An 18,726-nucleotide genomic window follows, 5' to 3' on the forward strand; every position below is an offset into this window, starting at 1 on the left:
CATATTCTTTATCCCTTTCTTCCTTTTCTTTTCAGACCTTTTATAATTCTCTGTCCTTTGGAGTTTTAGGAGCATAAAACAATGGGGTGAATCAGGCATTTCTAATGATTTCGAATACAGGTAAGTTGAACTTGTCAAGGGTTTTTTCAGCCATTACTGTAACAGGAGAGGAGGAGAACTCTTAATCTCTTGAGATTTTGTTTAATCATAGCATAAGGACTAACATTTTGAAGTTATTAGGTCAATGTTATCTTGAATTCCAGTTAACATATGATGTAAGTATGGAGTAATAGGTGCTCTTAAATGAATGTCTTGTAAAAAGATTTGGAGTCCTTTGAAGAGATTAGGCCAATGTAACCTTGAGTTGTAGTGAACACTTGACATAAACATAGAGTAACAGGTGCTTAATTTAGAAAAAATGTACTATGAAAAGATTTTGAGTACTTATAGGTTTATTACTATGATGTAAGGAATATAAGAGGAGTTACATTGTCCGTATAGCACCAGAGAAAGAGTTTATGTAGCACAAATGGGAACCCACTTGTGGGTAGATGTACTGGAATTTTTGTTTGTGGATTACAAACTATCTGAATGGGAATTGTTGTTCCTAAAGATAGTTGTGTTTTGTTTCTTAAATTTCAGCCCTGAAGAAGCGGTAGCTAAACACAGTGAAACCCATTTTGGCAGGACATTTTTCAGAATTACGCGTTTGAAATTAGGTTCCAGTTACAACTGTATTAATTCACGCTGTTGAATGATAATTTGGAGAACATCCTTTGTTCAATAATAACTTACTTACTGTTTGAGTCTTTGTAACTGCATAACCACATGCTTTTGATTAATCCTTATGAGATTTTGTATTGTACTGTTTGGGATGACAATAAGCTGCTTGTGACAGAATGTTTAAAATAAATATAATTTAAAAAAAAACATTTTTTTTAAAGAGTTTAATATAGCGTGAACTTGACCGGAATCGGGTATCAGAGCGCTTTACATAGCACCAGTTATGTTAAATGAGGACACACATTCATTTTTGTTAGACACGGGGAGATTAAGTGATTTGCCCAGAATCACAGGATGTTTTTGGCGTCATTACCGAGACTCGAACCCAATTCCCCAGGTCCAACGCCATATCTATGATAATTCAGTGGTTAACGTCTGATACTAGTATCTTCCTGTGAAAAATGTATATAACTTATTACATGATGAGACAGTGGCTCCTAGGAGAAGTCACTTGCAAAAAACAACAAGTGATGGACTGAATGTGGATCAATGTCACACACTCCCCCAGTCAAAAGATCTGGGCCCAAATCCATCGTTTTTTTGCACTCCACACCACCCTGGGTCAGATAATGGCTTTATGCAAATCAGCTCTGACCCTGTTGCCCCATGGGAACAGTCCAGTCCGAACTACAACAGCCATATCTTTCCCAGACCGGAATCAAGCATCCGAGGACCGGACCGGTTTCGAGGTAACACCTCTCTTCAGCCCGGCTAGCTTGACTCCAAGTGGTGTGGAGTGCCTGGGACCCACGTCTGGGCATCCCCAGCGCACTTAGGGCGGCAATTGCAAAAAACAACAAGTGATGGACTGAATGTGGATCAATGTCACACACTCCCCCAGTCAAAAGATCTGGGCCCAAATCCATCGTTTTTTTGCACTCCACACCACCCTGGGTCAGATAATGGCTTTATGCAAATCAGCTCTGACCCTGTTGCCCCATGGGAACAGTCCAGTCCGAACTACAACAGCCATATCTTTCCCAGACCGGAATCAAGCATCCGAGGACCGGACCGGTTTCGAGGTAACACCTCTCTTCAGCCCGGCTAGCTTGACTCCAAGTGGTGTGGAGTGCCTGGGACCCACGTCTGGGCATCCCCAGCGCACTTAGGGCGGCAATTGCAAAAAACAACAAGTGATGGACTGAATGTGGATCAATGTCACACACTCCCCCAGTCAAAAGATCTGGGCCCAAATCCATCGTTTTTTTGCACTCCACACCACCCTGGGTCAGATAATGGCTTTATGCAAATCAGCTCTGACCCTGTTGCCCCATGGGAACAGTCCAGTCCGAACTACAACAGCCATATCTTTCCCAGACCGGAATCAAGCATCCGAGGACCGGACCGGTTTCGAGGTAACACCTCTCTTCAGCCCGGCTAGCTTGACTCCAAGTGGTGTGGAGTGCCTGGGACCCACGTCTGGGCATCCCCAGCGCACTTAGGGCGGCAATTGCAAAAAACAACAAGTGATGGACTGAATGTGGATCAATGTCACACACTCCCCCAGTCAAAAGATCTGGGCCCAAATCCATCGTTTTTTTGCACTCCACACCACCCTGGGTCAGATAATGGCTTTATGCAAATCAGCTCTGACCCTGTTGCCCCATGGGAACAGTCCAGTCCGAACTACAACAGCCATATCTTTCCCAGACCGGAATCAAGCATCCGAGGACCGGACCGGTTTCGAGGTAACACCTCTCTTCAGCCCGGCTAGCTTGACTCCAAGTGGTGTGGAGTGCCTGGGACCCACGTCTGGGCATCCCCAGCGCACTTAGGGCGGCAATTGCAAAAAACACCAAGTGATGGACTGAATGTGGATCAATGTCACACACTCCCCCAGTCAAAAGATCTGGGCCCAAATCCATCGTTTTTTTGCACTCCACACCACCCTGGGTCAGATAATGGCTTTATGCAAATCAGCTCTGACCCTGTTGCCCCATGGGAACAGTCCAGTCCGAACTACAACAGCCATATCTTTCCCAGACCGGAATCAAGCATCCGAGGACCGGACCGGTTTCGAGGTAACACCTCTCTTCAGCCCGGCTAGCTTGACTCCAAGTGGTGTGGAGTGCCTGGGACCCACGTCTGGGCATCCCCAGCGCACTTAGGGCGGCAATTGCAAAAAACAACAAGTGATGGACTGAATGTGGATCAATGTCACACACTCCCCCAGTCAAAAGATCTGGGCCCAAATCCATCGTTTTTTTGCACTCCACACCACCCTGGGTCAGATAATGGCTTTATGCAAATCAGCTCTGACCCTGTTGCCCCATGGGAACAGTCCAGTCCGAACTACAACAGCCATATCTTTCCCAGACCGGAATCAAGCATCCGAGGACCGGACCGGTTTCGAGGTAACACCTCTCTTCAGCCCGGCTAGCTTGACTCCAAGTGGTGTGGAGTGCCTGGGACCCACGTCTGGGCATCCCCAGCGCACTTAGGGCGGCAATTGCAAAAAACAACAAGTGATGGACTGAATGTGGATCAATGTCACACACTCCCCCAGTCAAAAGATCTGGGCCCAAATCCATCGTTTTTTTGCACTCCACACCACCCTGGGTCAGATAATGGCTTTATGCAAATCAGCTCTGACCCTGTTGCCCCATGGGAACAGTCCAGTCCGAACTACAACAGCCATATCTTTCCCAGACCGGAATCAAGCATCCGAGGACCGGACCGGTTTCGAGGTAACACCTCTCTTCAGCCCGGCTAGCTTGACTCCAACTGGTGTGGAGTGCCTGGGACCCACGTCTGGGCATCCCCAGCGCACTTAGGGCGGCAATTGCAAAAAACACCAAGTGATGGACTGAATGTGGATCAATGTCACACACTCCCCCAGTCAAAAGATCTGGGCCCAAATCCATCGTTTTTTTGCACTCCACACCACCCTGGGTCAGATAATGGCTTTATGCAAATCAGCTCTGACCCTGTTGCCCCATGGGAACAGTCCAGTCCGAACTACAACAGCCATATCTTTCCCAGACCGGAATCAAGCATCCGAGGACCGGACCGGTTTCGAGGTAACACCTCTCTTCAGCCCGGCTAGCTTGACTCCAAGTGGTGTGGAGTCCCTGGGACCCACGTCTGGGCATCCCCAGCGCACTTAGGGCGGCAATTGCAAAAAACAACAAGTGATGGACTGAATGTGGATCAATGTCACACACTCCCCCAGTCAAAAGATCTGGGCCCAAATCCATCGTTTTTTTGCACTCCACACCACCCTGGGTCAGATAATGGCTTTATGCAAATCAGCTCTGACCCTGTTGCCCCATGGGAACAGTCCAGTCCGAACTACAACAGCCATATCTTTCCCAGACCGGAATCAAGCATCCGAGGACCGGACCGGTTTCGAGGTAACACCTCTCTTCAGCCCGGCTAGCTTGACTCCAAGTGGTGTGGAGTGCCTGGGACCCACGTCTGGGCATCCCCAGCGCACTTAGGGCGGCAATTGCAAAAAACAACAAGTGATGGACTGAATGTGGATCAATGTCACACACTCCCCCAGTCAAAAGATCTGGGCCCAAATCCATCGTTTTTTTGCACTCCACACCACCCTGGGTCAGATAATGGCTTTATGCAAATCAGCTCTGACCCTGTTGCCCCATGGGAACAGTCCAGTCCGAACTACAACAGCCATATCTTTCCCAGACCGGAATCAAGCATTCGAGGACCGGACCGGTTTCGAGGTAACACCTCTCTTCAGCCCGGCTAGCTTGACTCCAAGTGGTGTGGAGTGCCTGGGACCCACGTCTGGGCATCCCCAGCGCACTTAGGGCGGCAATTGCAAAAAACAACAAGTGATGGACTGAATGTGGATCAATGTCACACACTCCCCCAGTCAAAAGATCTGGGCCCAAATCCATCGTTTTTTTGCACTCCACACCACCCTGGGTCAGATAATGGCTTTATGCAAATCAGCTCTGACCCTGTTGCCCCATGGGAACAGTCCAGTCCGAACTACAACAGCCATATCTTTCCCAGACCGGAATCAAGCATCCGAGGACCGGACCGGTTTCGAGGTAACACCTCTCTTCAGCCCGGCTAGCTTGACTCCAAGTGGTGTGGAGTGCCTGGGACCCACGTCTGGGCATCCCCAGCGCACTTAGGGCGGCAATTGCAAAAAACAACAAGTGATGGACTGAATGTGGATCAATGTCACACACTCCCCCAGTCAAAAGATCTGGGCCCAAATCCATCGTTTTTTTGCACTCCACACCACCCTGGGTCAGATAATGGCTTTATGCAAATCAGCTCTGACCCTGTTGCCCCATGGGAACAGTCCAGTCCGAACTACAACAGCCATATCTTTCCCAGACCGGAATCAAGCATCCGAGGACCGGACCGGTTTCGAGGTAACACCTCTCTTCAGCCCGGCTAGCTTGACTCCAAGTAGTGTGGAGTGCCTGGGACCCACGTCTGGGCATCCCCAGCGCACTTAGGGCGGCAATTGCAAAAAACAACAAGTGATGGACTGAATGTGGATCAATGTCACACACTCCCCCAGTCAAAAGATCTGGGCCCAAATCCATCGTTTTTTTGCACTCCACACCACCCTGGGTCAGATAATGGCTTTATGCAAATCAGCTCTGACCCTGTTGCCCCATGGGAACAGTCCAGTCCGAACTACAACAGCCATATCTTTCCCAGACCGGAATCAAGCATCCGAGGACCGGACCGGTTTCGAGGTAACACCTCTCTTCAGCCCGGCTAGCTTGACTCCAAGTGGTGTGGAGTGCCTGGGACCCACGTCTGGGCATCCCCAGCGCACTTAGGGCGGCAATTGCAAAAAACAACAAGTGATGGACTGAATGTGGATCAATGTCACACACTCCCCCAGTCAAAAGATCTGGGCCCAAATCCATCGTTTTTTTGCACTCCACACCACCCTGGGTCAGATAATGGCTTTATGCAAATCAGCTCTGACCCTGTTGCCCCATGGGAACAGTCCAGTCCGAACTACAACAGCCATATCTTTCCCAGACCGGAATCAAGCATCCGAGGACCGGACCGGTTTCGAGGTAACACCTCTCTTCAGCCCGGCTAGCTTGACTCCAAGTGGTGTGGAGTGCCTGGGACCCACGTCTGGGCATCCCCAGCGCACTTAGGGCGGCAATTGCAAAAAACAACAAGTGATGGACTGAATGTGGATCAATGTCACACACTCCCCCAGTCAAAAGATCTGGGCCCAAATCCATCGTTTTTTTGCACTCCACACCACCCTGGGTCAGATAATGGCTTTATGCAAATCAGCTCTGACCCTGTTGCCCCATGGGAACAGTCCAGTCCGAACTACAACAGCCATATCTTTCCCAGACCGGAATCAAGCATCCGAGGACCGGACCGGTTTCGAGGTAACACCTCTCTTCAGCCCGGCTAGCTTGACTCCAAGTGGTGTGGAGTGCCTGGGACCCACGTCTGGGCATCCCCAGCGCACTTAGGGCGGCAATTGCAAAAAACAACAAGTGATGGACTGAATGTGGATCAATGTCACACACTCCCCCAGTCAAAAGATCTGGGCCCAAATCCATCGTTTTTTTGCACTCCACACCACCCTGGGTCAGATAATGGCTTTATGCAAATCAGCTCTGACCCTGTTGCCCCATGGGAACAGTCCAGTCCGAACTACAACAGCCATATCTTTCCCAGACCGGAATCAAGCATCCGAGGACCGGACCGGTTTCGAGGTAACACCTCTCTTCAGCCCGGCTAGCTTGACTCGAAGTGGTGTGGAGTGCCTGGGACCCACGTCTGGGCATCCCCAGCGCACTTAGGGCGGCAATTGCAAAAAACAACAAGTGATGGACTGAATGTGGATCAATGTCACACACTCCCCCAGTCAAAAGATCTGGGCCCAAATCCATCGTTTTTTTGCACTCCACACCACCCTGGGTCAGATAATGGCTTTATGCAAATCAGCTCTGACCCTGTTGCCCCATGGGAACAGTCCAGTCCGAACTACAACAGCCATATCTTTCCCAGACCGGAATCAAGCATCCGAGGACCGGACCGGTTTCGAGGTAACACCTCTCTTCAGCCCGGCTAGCTTGACTCCAAGTGGTGTGGAGTGCCTGGGACCCACGTCTGGGCATCCCCAGCGCACTTAGGGCGGCAATTGCAAAAAACAACAAGTGATGGACTGAATGTGGATCAATGTCACACACTCCCCCAGTCAAAAGATCTGGGCCCAAATCCATCGTTTTTTTGCACTCCACACCACCCTGGGTCAGAACGGTGATGGATTAAACCCAGATCAGTTGACTGGGGGTGAGTGTTTGTATTGTCAACGCTCCGTCCATCATCACCTTTGGTTTTTCTTTGTTCTTCCTAGGAGAAGTCAGCCTTTCTTCGGCCAATTAATGAAAAAACAGAAAGAGAACTTTGATGCACCAGGTTATCCATGTGTGTGCTGCGTCAAAGAGTCAGATCCTGTTACGGAGCATCTCTCATTATTCCAGTTGCCAACAACCAATCGTTGGTGCCAGCGAAGCCTATTCCAAGGCCCAGCCAACCACAGTAATCCTGTGATCCATGCGACCAGGACAGCCCTGAAGGATCAGGATCTCTTACTCTACCGCCAAAGCTGTGCACCCACAACATATTCATGTGAGTTGTGAGTGAAAGAAAGACAAGAGCAGATCTTTAGATCCACACAAATTCAAAGATAGTGACAGGCACCAGAGAGGCAGAAAACATATCAGTACTCTTCAATACATGTATGCTCTTTGTTTTTCGTGTGCTTTGTAGAGATTGATGTGTTATTGTTTTTGCTGCCTGGCAACTCTGTGCTTTACTTCCATTTTGCTTAAACATTTTAACTCTAGGAAAAATGGAAGTTAAGCTAGAGCTCCCATGAAGAGCTTGAGTCGCAAGAGCCCAACTCCCCCGACCAATAAATGTAAGAATGTGTCAGAAAGAGTTTCCTGCTGGTCTGTGGTCTGCATTTTTTCAGTTGGACTGCCAGTCATTTGTTCCATCAAAGTGGGACACGGATGATCCATGTGTGTGAGCGTGTGTGCATCTATGTGCAATAGGCTGTGGGTGGAGAGATCGATAGCGGCAATGTGAATGGCAGGGCTATCATCCAGCATTTTTTAGTTCCTTTGTAGTGAACCAGACTCCAGAATATGTAGGATAGGAGATAGAAGGACCCTTTATTGTAAAGGGAAAATCCTTAACTTTTTGCTGCTTAATTCTACGCTAGAAGTGTTGCCCGCAATAATGTTCAGAGGTGGTTAAGTGACGATTCTGTGCCTTTGTTTTGGGTTTGCCTTAGAAGAGACTCCCACTCTACCCCTCCTTTCTACTGACACTGTGGAACAAAGGGCCTGATTACAATATTGGCGGATGGGATACTCCATCACAAACGTGATGGATATCCCTTCCGCTGTATTTCAAGTTCAATAGGATGTAATGGAACTTGTAATGTGGTGTACGGGAATATAAGCCATATTTGCGATGGAGTATTCCATCCGCCAAGATCATAATCAACCCCCCAGTCTGGGAGGTATACATGTAAGTCAGGAAATGCCTGAAACAATACCCGAGTTAGACTCAGGAGATGCACACTCCATTTGGAAACATTGTATTCATGTGAGGCAGAAACTACCAGGCAGTGTCTCACGGTTTGTCTTGCAGAATCCAGGTTCCCACAGCAATGGAGACTCAAAAATTCTTTTTTGCTTGAGGGTTGTGAGAATATGAACTTTGATGCTCTCCAGTCTGCCGGGAAAACAGATGCCTTGAGTCCGCCTTGAAGAAAGCAGCTGGCTGACTGCTGAGGAAGGGTGCTACATGAAGACGATCATACCTATAAGGAGGGAACAGTGAGGAATTAAGAGGAGGAACTGAAAGATGCGAGCGGCTAAACAGAGAAGTATCTGCACCTCAGGCTGTGTGGAGAGGCCTTGAGACCCTAGTGGCACTGCTGTGTGTCCAGGAAATTATCTCCTGTAGCTGAGGCATGACCAGGGATACCACAAATGCATTTTGTGGTATAACTGCCATGAAGACATGGAGCTTGTGATTACTGGAAACGGAGAAAATCTTGATCGCATTTGATAGCCTTATCTGAAAAACTGAAGTGCAGTGAGCAGCTTAGCACTAGGTCAGACCACTCTCCAGAATCAGTGGTGGCCTCTGTCTCCATCTCCTGATCATTGCTGCAACATAGGATGGACAGGTCATTTGGGTGATGGGGTTGTGTTTGGGTCCGAGGAAGATTCCCCCAGTGAATATTCAATGGAACACAACCAGAGAGCGGTTTGCAGTCTTCTCATTGTTCTTGCTGGTGCTGCTTGTCTTCGTCAGCCAGGGGCAGGTGCACCACATTTAGAAGGGATGGTCTGGGGCAATATCAGCTGGGCTAAGGCAGAGCCACTGTGATCCCGCTTGGTGGATTTGTAGGAAAGACAACATTCAGTGAGGTCTTGACTTTCACTGGCACTCACAGCCTTGGTCTGCCTGAGAAACAATAAAGATAGAAAGGTGATGTCACCCACGAAGAATTGTCATTGGGTACTATAGACTGACTTAAAAGAGTAAAAATAATAATGTTACCCACCACTTACTCAATAAGGGCGAATGTCCTAATATTCAATGAAGAACTATGTGATACCTTTATCAGAGGAGTAGCCTAGATTAGTTCTAGGAGTCTCAGCTCACAGCGATTATTGCTTTGATAGCTGTGTATTATTTGCTTACTCTCTCAAATTTATGAACTGTATACATTTGTATGTTAGAAGTGAATTACTTTTTCTTTGTGAGTGAAAACAATGGCTAGACCTGGATTTATTGCTGACACCGGATGTCTCATTGACTTTACCATACACCATTTAGTAGGCACCTGGGCACCTGGCTTGCCTCTTGCTTGTTGCCTCCAGTTCCTGCTTGTTCCAGACTGATCTAGTGACACCGCAGGGGTTTTCCCAACTTAGCATTCTTCCAACCAACAGGAGCCTCGCCCACCCCAGGACCCGCTTAATGCGGCAAAGGTGCGCCAATGGTAAGCCTGTCTGTGCCCGTCTGCTCATGGACTGCACCCAGTGCCATGTCCCCTGGCTCTCCCGACCCCAAATATATACCATTGCCAAGCTCTATACCCTCAAACCTGGCTGCAGCAACAAACACTGCCACTGCGCGAGCCACGCTCCACAGTAGGAACTTTCACCTGCACCCACTTCCACCTCACCTGCCACTGCACACATACCATCTCCACAACCAGCCCCACCATGAATACACCAAAGACACCACCTGACCAAAAACACAAATTTGCATGCACCTTTCTCAACACACGCTCACTATGCAAGCATTCCACTGAATTACAGGACCTCATCGCCATCCTCACACCCAACATCGTCTTCCTCACTGAGACCTAGTTCAACCCCACATCAACCCCAGGCATTGCCCCAGTGATACAGACGCATATAAAATCACTCACCAGGACCGCACCAACAAACCATACAGTGTACCACCACCACCCGCATGGAACATCTCAACTTCAAGCTCCACACGGATGACAAAACAACCATTGGATGCACCCTCGCATTCCCCAGGACCATGCTCCAGCTTGTGCAACCTCATCACAGACATCATTGCAGTGCTAGATTCCAAGGACTAGGTGTTCCAGAGTGACCTAAATTTCCACATCGACGACCCCACTGACAAAAACACTGCACACCTCCTGGACAGTATGAGCAGCCCCGGATATACCCAAAAGATGCACGACCCTACAAACCCCTCAGGACACACGCCACGCTGGACCCAATTTTCACCTCCAGCAACTGTGTCAAATACAACCATGTCACAGAATTCACATGGACCTATCACTCCATCATCCACTTCAGCATCTCCAGCCCCTGCACCACTACCCCCAAGATGGTCAACACCCCCCACCGGAGGTGGATCAAAATCTCAGAGACCAGCTGGGCGAACGCCCACAACACCTCCAACCCTATTAGCGCCACCAACCTCGAACAGTGAGTGACAAACTTTAACACCTGGATAGCCAATTGCGCAGACAGCATTGTCTCCATCAAGAGCAAAGTCCAGAGAAAATCCTCCAAAAAGGCCAGCTGGTACACCCAAGAACTCAGAACAGCGAAACGAGATAGCAAAGAGTTGTAGAGGAGCTGTCGCAAGGACACCTCAGACAGGGCAGCCTTCAAGACCTCCCTCAATCTCTAGCCTCTGCCTGCTGTGGGCAATAAAGAAGACAGTCCTTGTTGCATGCATCGAAACCAGTGCCAAAAACACCAAGGAACTTTTTAAAATAATTAAGTAACTCCTCAAGCCTCACACCCTCACAGGAGCTGTGCGACAACCTCACCCACAGCAATCACAATAACGAAACTACTCTGATCGCAGCCACCGATGACATACAAATCCTCCTCAACTGAGGAGAAACAGCAGCTTTGATCCTCCTTGTCCTCTTGGCAGCCTATACCCCACACACTGATTGAAAGACTCCACTATATCGGCATCCAAGGGGACACACTCAGATGGATCACCTCCTTCGTCACAGGAAGAACCCAGAGGATCGACCTCCCACCTTCACCTCTGATCACAAGGAGGTCACCTGCAGTGTCCCCCAGGGCTTATCCCTCAACCGCACACTCTTCAACACATATATGACCCCAGTGGCCAACATTGTCAGATCCCACGTTCTCAACATAATATCCTATGCAGAGGACACCCAACTCATCCTCTCACTCACCAACAACCCCACCACCACCAGAACCAATTTTCACAGATGCATGACAAATGTCACCGACTGGATGAAAAACAACTGCTTGCAGCTGAATACAGACAAAATGAAAGTACTGATTTTGGCAACAGCAGCAACACATGGAATGATTCCTGGTGGACATCAGACCTAGGACCCACACTCACTCGCTTTAAACATGCCAGAAACCTCAGAATATTAATTGACAACAAGTTCACCATGAACTCACAGATCAACGCCTTCTCCTCTGCCTGCTTTCCTCACTCTGCTCATGCTATGTAAGATCCTCAAGTTACTCCTCTTAAACAAGAGGTGTACCATGACACAATCCATACTCACCAGCTGACTGGACTACAGCAATGCCCTCTATGTAGGAATTGCCAAACATTTCCTACAGACACTTCAGAACATACAGAACACTGCAGCCAGACTCATCATTGGCCTTCACCGATGAAACCATATCACAATCCACCTTAGGAAACTCCACTGGCTCCCTGTACAGAAAACATGCCAATTTAGGCTGCTGATCCACGCACACAAGGCTCTACACAACCAAGGACCTGCCTACATTAACCACCGCCTGAACTTCCACCATCCCTCAAGAAGACTACGTTCTGTAAGCACGCAGGACGACCTTTCAACCAATAGGCCTGAGGGTGGTGGGTCGCAGGAAGGGCTTAGACGGCACTGTACTACAGAGGTACCTGGGGGTGCGTGCTGTGCAGCAAGGCAACATGGACAGGCTAAAGGATAAAGACCCCAAGCATCCCAAGCAGGGGACACTAGATCGCTATACTAAGTCGGGTCCCCGCTGGAGGAGGACACTGGGGCCACCCGCTCAGATATGGCCCTGCTGATAATCGCAATACAGGCCTCCCGCGAAGCCCTGGAGAATAAAATTGGAGCGATGGGGTCGGACGTAACTCTCCTGCGACAGGACCTCTGAAATTTGGCGGCAAGGGTGACAGAATCGGAAATGAGATTAGGTGACGCGGAGGACACACTGCACGACCTGAAAAAAGGGATGGCGGAGCTTCAATCATCCCATAAGCAACTACAGTGGAAGGTGGACGATGCCCAAAACAGGGCCAGACGCAACAACCTCCGCTTTGTGGGATTTAGAGAAGGAATCGAGGGAGCCAACATGGCGGAATTCCTGCACTCCTGGCTGATGCGCACCTTCCCTAAGGAGACATTATCGACCAGTTTCATAATTGAAAGGGCTCACCGCGCACTACTGGCTAAACCGCCAGTGGGAGCGAGACCCAGGCCGGTCATAGCCTGCTTTCTAAACTTTTTAGACAGAGACATGATACTACGGGAGGTGAGGAAACTCGGGGAAATACGTCTTGATAATGCCCACATAATGATCTTCCCGGACTACAGCCAGGAAGTGCAGAGGCAGAGACGCTCCTATGATTCGGTTAAATCCAAACTAAGAGACCTCCAAATTCAATATATGCTACTGTTCCCAGCAAAACTAAAAGTGATCGATAAGGGCAAGTCACTATTCTTACAGACCCCGGAGGAGGCCTGGCACTTGCTGGAGGAGTGCCCGCCGTCGGCACGGAGGGAGTCTGGGGCCCCGGTGGTCGTTATGACGGAGAGGCCGGCAGGAGGCCGAAGAGATGTACGAGGCCACATAGCTCTCGCCAGGGACGGAGGGCCTGCTCCCTGGCGGCGACTCCATACTCCACCGCTGGGCTTACAAGGCGAAGACATCGAGACACGGTCTCCCTGGATTCCCCCCGACCCTCGGGATCCCGCTATCAGTCTCTGGCGGAAAAAGCACGCTCTGAGGAGGAAGAAGATCCACAAGGGACCGCATCTGAAGGAGAAGAGGCAGACGGGCAGTCTCTGCACCCTTTAGCGTTGGAAATACACGAACTGGAAAAAGGACAGACGCCGGACGCAGCAGCATCTCAGGGGGACCCCCTGGACTCTAACTCATGAAGCTAGGACCGAGTTGGCTGACCAAGAGACGATGGAACATGCCTAGAGCACGCAAGTTGGACACTCCCCCTTGCTTGCTTGTTTTGTTTCTCGAATTTGACTCTGTTTGCCTTTCTTTTCCCTATCTCGTTCTTTACTTTCTTTCCAAAGTGTTATAGCTCCTAAAGTTTGCATCTTAAGGGCTCGTCCCTGATGGTTTAAGGGTACCCACAGGAGTTGGAACTCGTGGATAGAGTTTGCTGTGGGAGGTCGACAGACCTCCACCTGCCCTAGAGTCTACCTCAATGAAATGCTGCCTGGAGGGGGTCGCTGCGGAGGGGGGGTCAGGAGAGGGAGAGGGTTACAATGGGTTCTGGGTTACGAGACAGTTGTTTTGTGTTCTATTTCTTGTTTAATTGGCATATGGCATACAGCTCCCCACCACCGGACACACACGCTGCCGCACCTGCCTGTGGTCCACACCAACCTGCTGCTACGATATGACTGCTGTAAACACACACGATGCCCCCTGGGGTAGTAGGGAGACGGGACCCTGTCGGATACTCACATGGAACGTCAATGGTTTGGGGGACAAAGTAAAACGAGGGCTGGTAACAGCGTATATTGAACGATTTCACCCAGACATAGTCTGCCTCCAGGAGACTCATCTTAAGGGCACGAAGTGTGGATTCCTGGTACGAGGAGCCTACACAGTCCTAGCACATGAGGGAATCACATCCGGGTCACGGGGATGGCTATCCCGATAAAAAAATCCCCACCCTTTACTGTGACTTAAACCTGAGTAGATCTACAGGGGACCTATGTGGGGGTGACAGGAACATGGAGGAGACAACGGATCACTCTAGTCTCGGTCTATGCCCCCAGGAAACTACAGGCCAGGACACTGACCGGGATAACAGAAATATTGTTGGACACGCCCGATAGGCTGCATAATATAGCCAGTGACTTTAATGATGTTATGTCCACCCCCCTGGACCGGTCTGGGACGAGACTTGACGGCTTCTAGCGATGCCCCTAGCTAGGACCATAGGAATGATGGGTTTGATGGATGTCTGGAGAATGTTGCATTCAGGCATGAAAAATGATTCCTACTACTCAGGGGCACAAAACGTAATTTCCCGCTTAGATTATGTCTTCCTTCCCCGACACGCACTAGGAACTGACGACGAAGCTGCGTATCTAACAGAAGGGGGATGGGAGCACACTGCCTTACCTCCCAGCACAGTTAGCCCCTTAGCATTGTGATAAATGCAGTTCACAGTGATTCCTTACTTGATTTTTAGCTGTAGCTCTTCACCAAAGTTGGTGCAGGTTAGTGCTGTAAATCTCTAGACACATGCGTTTCTGGATATTATCCTTTATCAATAGAGATCAAAAACGAAATTCGTTCTTGGGTGGCTGAGAAGGCTGCCACAGTCTCTCAGGTCTCAGTACCTCTCTCTGGCGCACAGGTGCATCTCCAAAAGCTCGTCAACTCAGTGGCTCAAGGGAGCCTTTTCAAACAGAAGGGGGATGGGAGCACACTGCCTCACCTCCCAGCAGTTTGCCCCTTAGCATTGCGGTTAATGCAGTTCACAGTGATTGCTTACTTGATTTTTAGCTGTAGTTGTTCACCAAAGTTGGTGCAGGTTAGGGCTGTAAATCTCTAGACACATGCGTTTCTGGAATTTATCCTTTATCAGTAGAGATCAAAAACAAAATTAATTCTGGGGTGTCTGAGAAGGCTGCCACAGTCTCTCAGGTCTCAGTACCTCTCTCTGGTGCACAGGTGCATCTCCAAAAGCGCGTCAGCTCCGTGGCTCAAGGGAGCCTTTTCAAACAGAAGGGGGATGGGAGCACACTGCCTCACCTCCCAGCACAGTTTGCCCCTTGGCATTGTGGTAAATGCAGTTTGCAGTGATTGCTTGCTTGATTTTTAGCTGTAGTTGTTCACCAAAGTTGGTGCAGGTTAGTGCTGTAAATCTCTAGACACATGCGTTACTGGATAATATCCTTCATCAGTAGAGATCAAAAACGAAATTCATTCTAAGGTGGCTGAGAAGGCTGCCACAGTCTCTCAGGTCTCAGTACCTCTCTCTGGTGCACAGGTGCATCTCCAAAAGCTCATCAGCTCAGTGGCTCAAGAGAGCCTTTTCAAACAGAAGGGGGATCGGAGCACACTGCCTCACCTCCCAGCACAGTTTGCCCCTTAGCATTGTGGTAAATGCAGTTCACAGTGATTGTTTACTTGATTTCTAGCTGTAGTTGTTCACCAAAGTTGGTGCAGGTTAGTGCTGTATATCTCTAGACACATACGTTTCTGGATAATTTCCTTCATCAGTAGAGATCAAAAACGAAATTCATTCTGGGGTGGCTGAGAAGGCTGCCACAGTCTCTCAGGTCTCAGTACCTCTCTCTGGCGCACAGGTGCATCTCCAAAAGCTCGTCAGCTCAGTGGCTCAAGGGAGCCTTTTCAAACAGAAACACATGTCTAGAGATATACAGCAATGTCTGAACCAACTTTGGTGAAAACTCCAGCTAATTTTGAAGTAAGTTTGAACTGTGTACTGCATTTACCAGGATGGAATGGGGCAAACTGTGCTGGGACTGTAAGACAGTCTGCTCCCAACCCCCTTTCTCTTTAAAAGGCTCCCTTGAGCCAGCAAGCTGACGAGCTTTGGAGATGCACCTGTGTGCCTGTGGGTGGTACTGTGACCTAAGAGGAACTTGGCAGCATTTCCAGCAACCCGAGATGATTTTGTTTTTGCTCTCTAATACTGCTGCTCTCTACTGAAGACGGGCTCAACCCAGAAACATGTATCTAGAGATATACAGCAATGTCTGTACCAACTTTGTTGAAAAACTCCAGCTAATTTTGAAGTAAGTTTGAACTGTGTACTGCATTTACCAGGATGCAATGGGGCAAACTGTGGTGGGACTGTGAGGCAGTATGTTCCCAACCCCCTTTCTGTTTAAAAGGGATGTATGACATTACAACGCATGCTTTTACATCGCATGCCTTTACAACGCAAGTATTACAATGCAGTCCATTACAACGCATAGTGCTTTGGGGTGCTGCATAGTGAATAGTTTAATTTACTATTACAACTCCAGTCCCCGTGGACACTAGGGAAGGTTATTGGATAGTAAATTAACCTATTCCCTATCCTAGAGCGCCCCCCAGAGCAATGCGTTGTAATAGTTTGCGTTGTAATGGTTGGGTTGTAAAGGCTCTGCGATGTAAAAGTTGCGTTGTAAAGGTTGTTTACCGTTTAAAAGGCTCCCTTGAGCCAGCAAGCTGACGAGCTTTGGAGATGCACCTGTGTGCCTGTGATTGGTAATGTGACCTAAGAGGAACTTGGCAGCCTTTCCAGCAACCCCAGATGATTTTTTTTTGCTCTCTAATACTGCTGCTCTCTACTGAAGACGGGCTCAACCCAGAAACACGTGTCTTGAGATATACAGCAATGTCTGCACCAACTTTGGTGAAAAACTCCAGCTAATTTTGAAGTAAGTTTGAACTGTGTACTGCATTTACCAGGATGCAATGGGGCAAACAGTGCTGGGAATGTGAGGCAGTGTGCTCCCAACCCCCTTTCTGAAGCTGCGTATCTAGCCCGGGGTATTTCGGACCACTCGCCTTTGCTGGTCTGGCTGGGAGGGAGGCCGCGACCACAGACAGGGGGCTGGAGACTGACACAATGGGACCTACAAAACCACACGATCTTACAGGGCCTCCGGGGCCGATACAAAGGTTTACTTTGCCGAAAATCTAGGCTCCGTGCAGTCAGGGGTGATCTTATGGAAAGCCTACAAAACGGTCCTTCAAGATAAGGCACAGAATAGGGAATCCTGGGAGAAACAGAAAGCCCAGGAGGAGTTGTGCGCACTGGAAACTAAAATTTTAGGCCTTGAACGACAGCACTTGATTGACAGAGAACCGCAGCAACAGTATAGGGGCCTGGCCACCACTGAGGCAAAGGCACAGGCACTTGCAACCCTGCACAGGTTATACGACGTCGGGGACAAATCTGGGAAGCTCCTGGCTTGGCTGAGTCTCAGAGAGAGAGAGAGACGCACGATGAGTAGAGGGAGTGACTGATAGGCAGGGACGATTGCAGAGGGCAGACCCCCAGATAGCCCAGGCGTTTGCCTCCTATTTCCCGGATTTTTATGCGGGTCAAGACCTGGGAGATACTGGCGACATAGCAGCCTACCTGGTTGAGATCCACACCCCAGTCGTAACTGAGGAAGACAAAGAAACCCTTGAGGCCGATATCACTGCCATGGAAATAAGGGAAGCGATAACTAGGCTCCGGCCAGGGAAGGCTCCAGTCCCAAATGGGCTTCCAGCGGAATTCTTTAAGAAAGGAGCTGACCTTTTAATTCCCCACCTTCTGGCGATGTATGGAGACGCAGCCCAAGACAGTGAGCTCCCACCAGACCTGAGAATGGCCACAATTGTACTGATATATAAACAGAGCAGGCTTCCAGAAACCTGTGAGTCGTATAGACCGATCTCTCCTCAATGTGGAGGCCAAGCTGCTGGCTACGGTTCTGGCCCTCCGCTTACGCCAGGTGATCTCCGGATTGGTGCACCAGGACCAGACGAGGTTCCTACCGGATAGGGCGACAAGGCAAAACCTCCGACTGACCCATAACTGGCTTATGGAGGTGCAACACAGGAACACAGGAAAGACCCACATATGTTCCTCGCCCTAGATGCCGATAAGGCGTTTGATGCGGTCCACTGGCCCTTTTTGGAAGAGACATTGATCACGTTCGGTGTCTGCCCCAATTTTCGAAGATGGGTAGGTCTATTGTACACGGATCCTAGGGCCCGGGTACAAATCAATGGTGTAATGTCGGAAGATTTCCCCGTTCGGAGGGGGATTGGCCAGAGGTGCCCCCTTTCCCCGCTACTGTTCACCCTCACGGTCGAAATAGTGGCATGTGATATCCGTCAAGCAGAGGGGGTTCACGGCTTCCGAATCAAACAGGCGGACCTCCATGAGGAGGAAATTTCGTTATATGCAGACGATATCTTCCTACACGTGACACAGCCGACGATTACGATTCCGACGCTGTTTGAACTTCTAGATAAATATGGCTCCTTCTCAGGTTACAAGATAAACTGGCACAAATCGATTCTATATAGCCCACACCCGAAGAAGATTGGCCCCCACTACCGTGAGCCCTACAGGTCACCTAGTCTGGATTTAAATACCTTGGGGTCCACCTGACAACCGACAAACAAGTCTCCTATCAAAAGAACATACTTAGGGTAATTA

The sequence above is a fragment of the Lissotriton helveticus genome, chromosome 9 (assembly GCF_964261635.1).
Source record: "Lissotriton helveticus chromosome 9, aLisHel1.1, whole genome shotgun sequence".
NCBI classification, from domain to species: domain Eukaryota; kingdom Metazoa; phylum Chordata; class Amphibia; order Caudata; family Salamandridae; genus Lissotriton; species Lissotriton helveticus.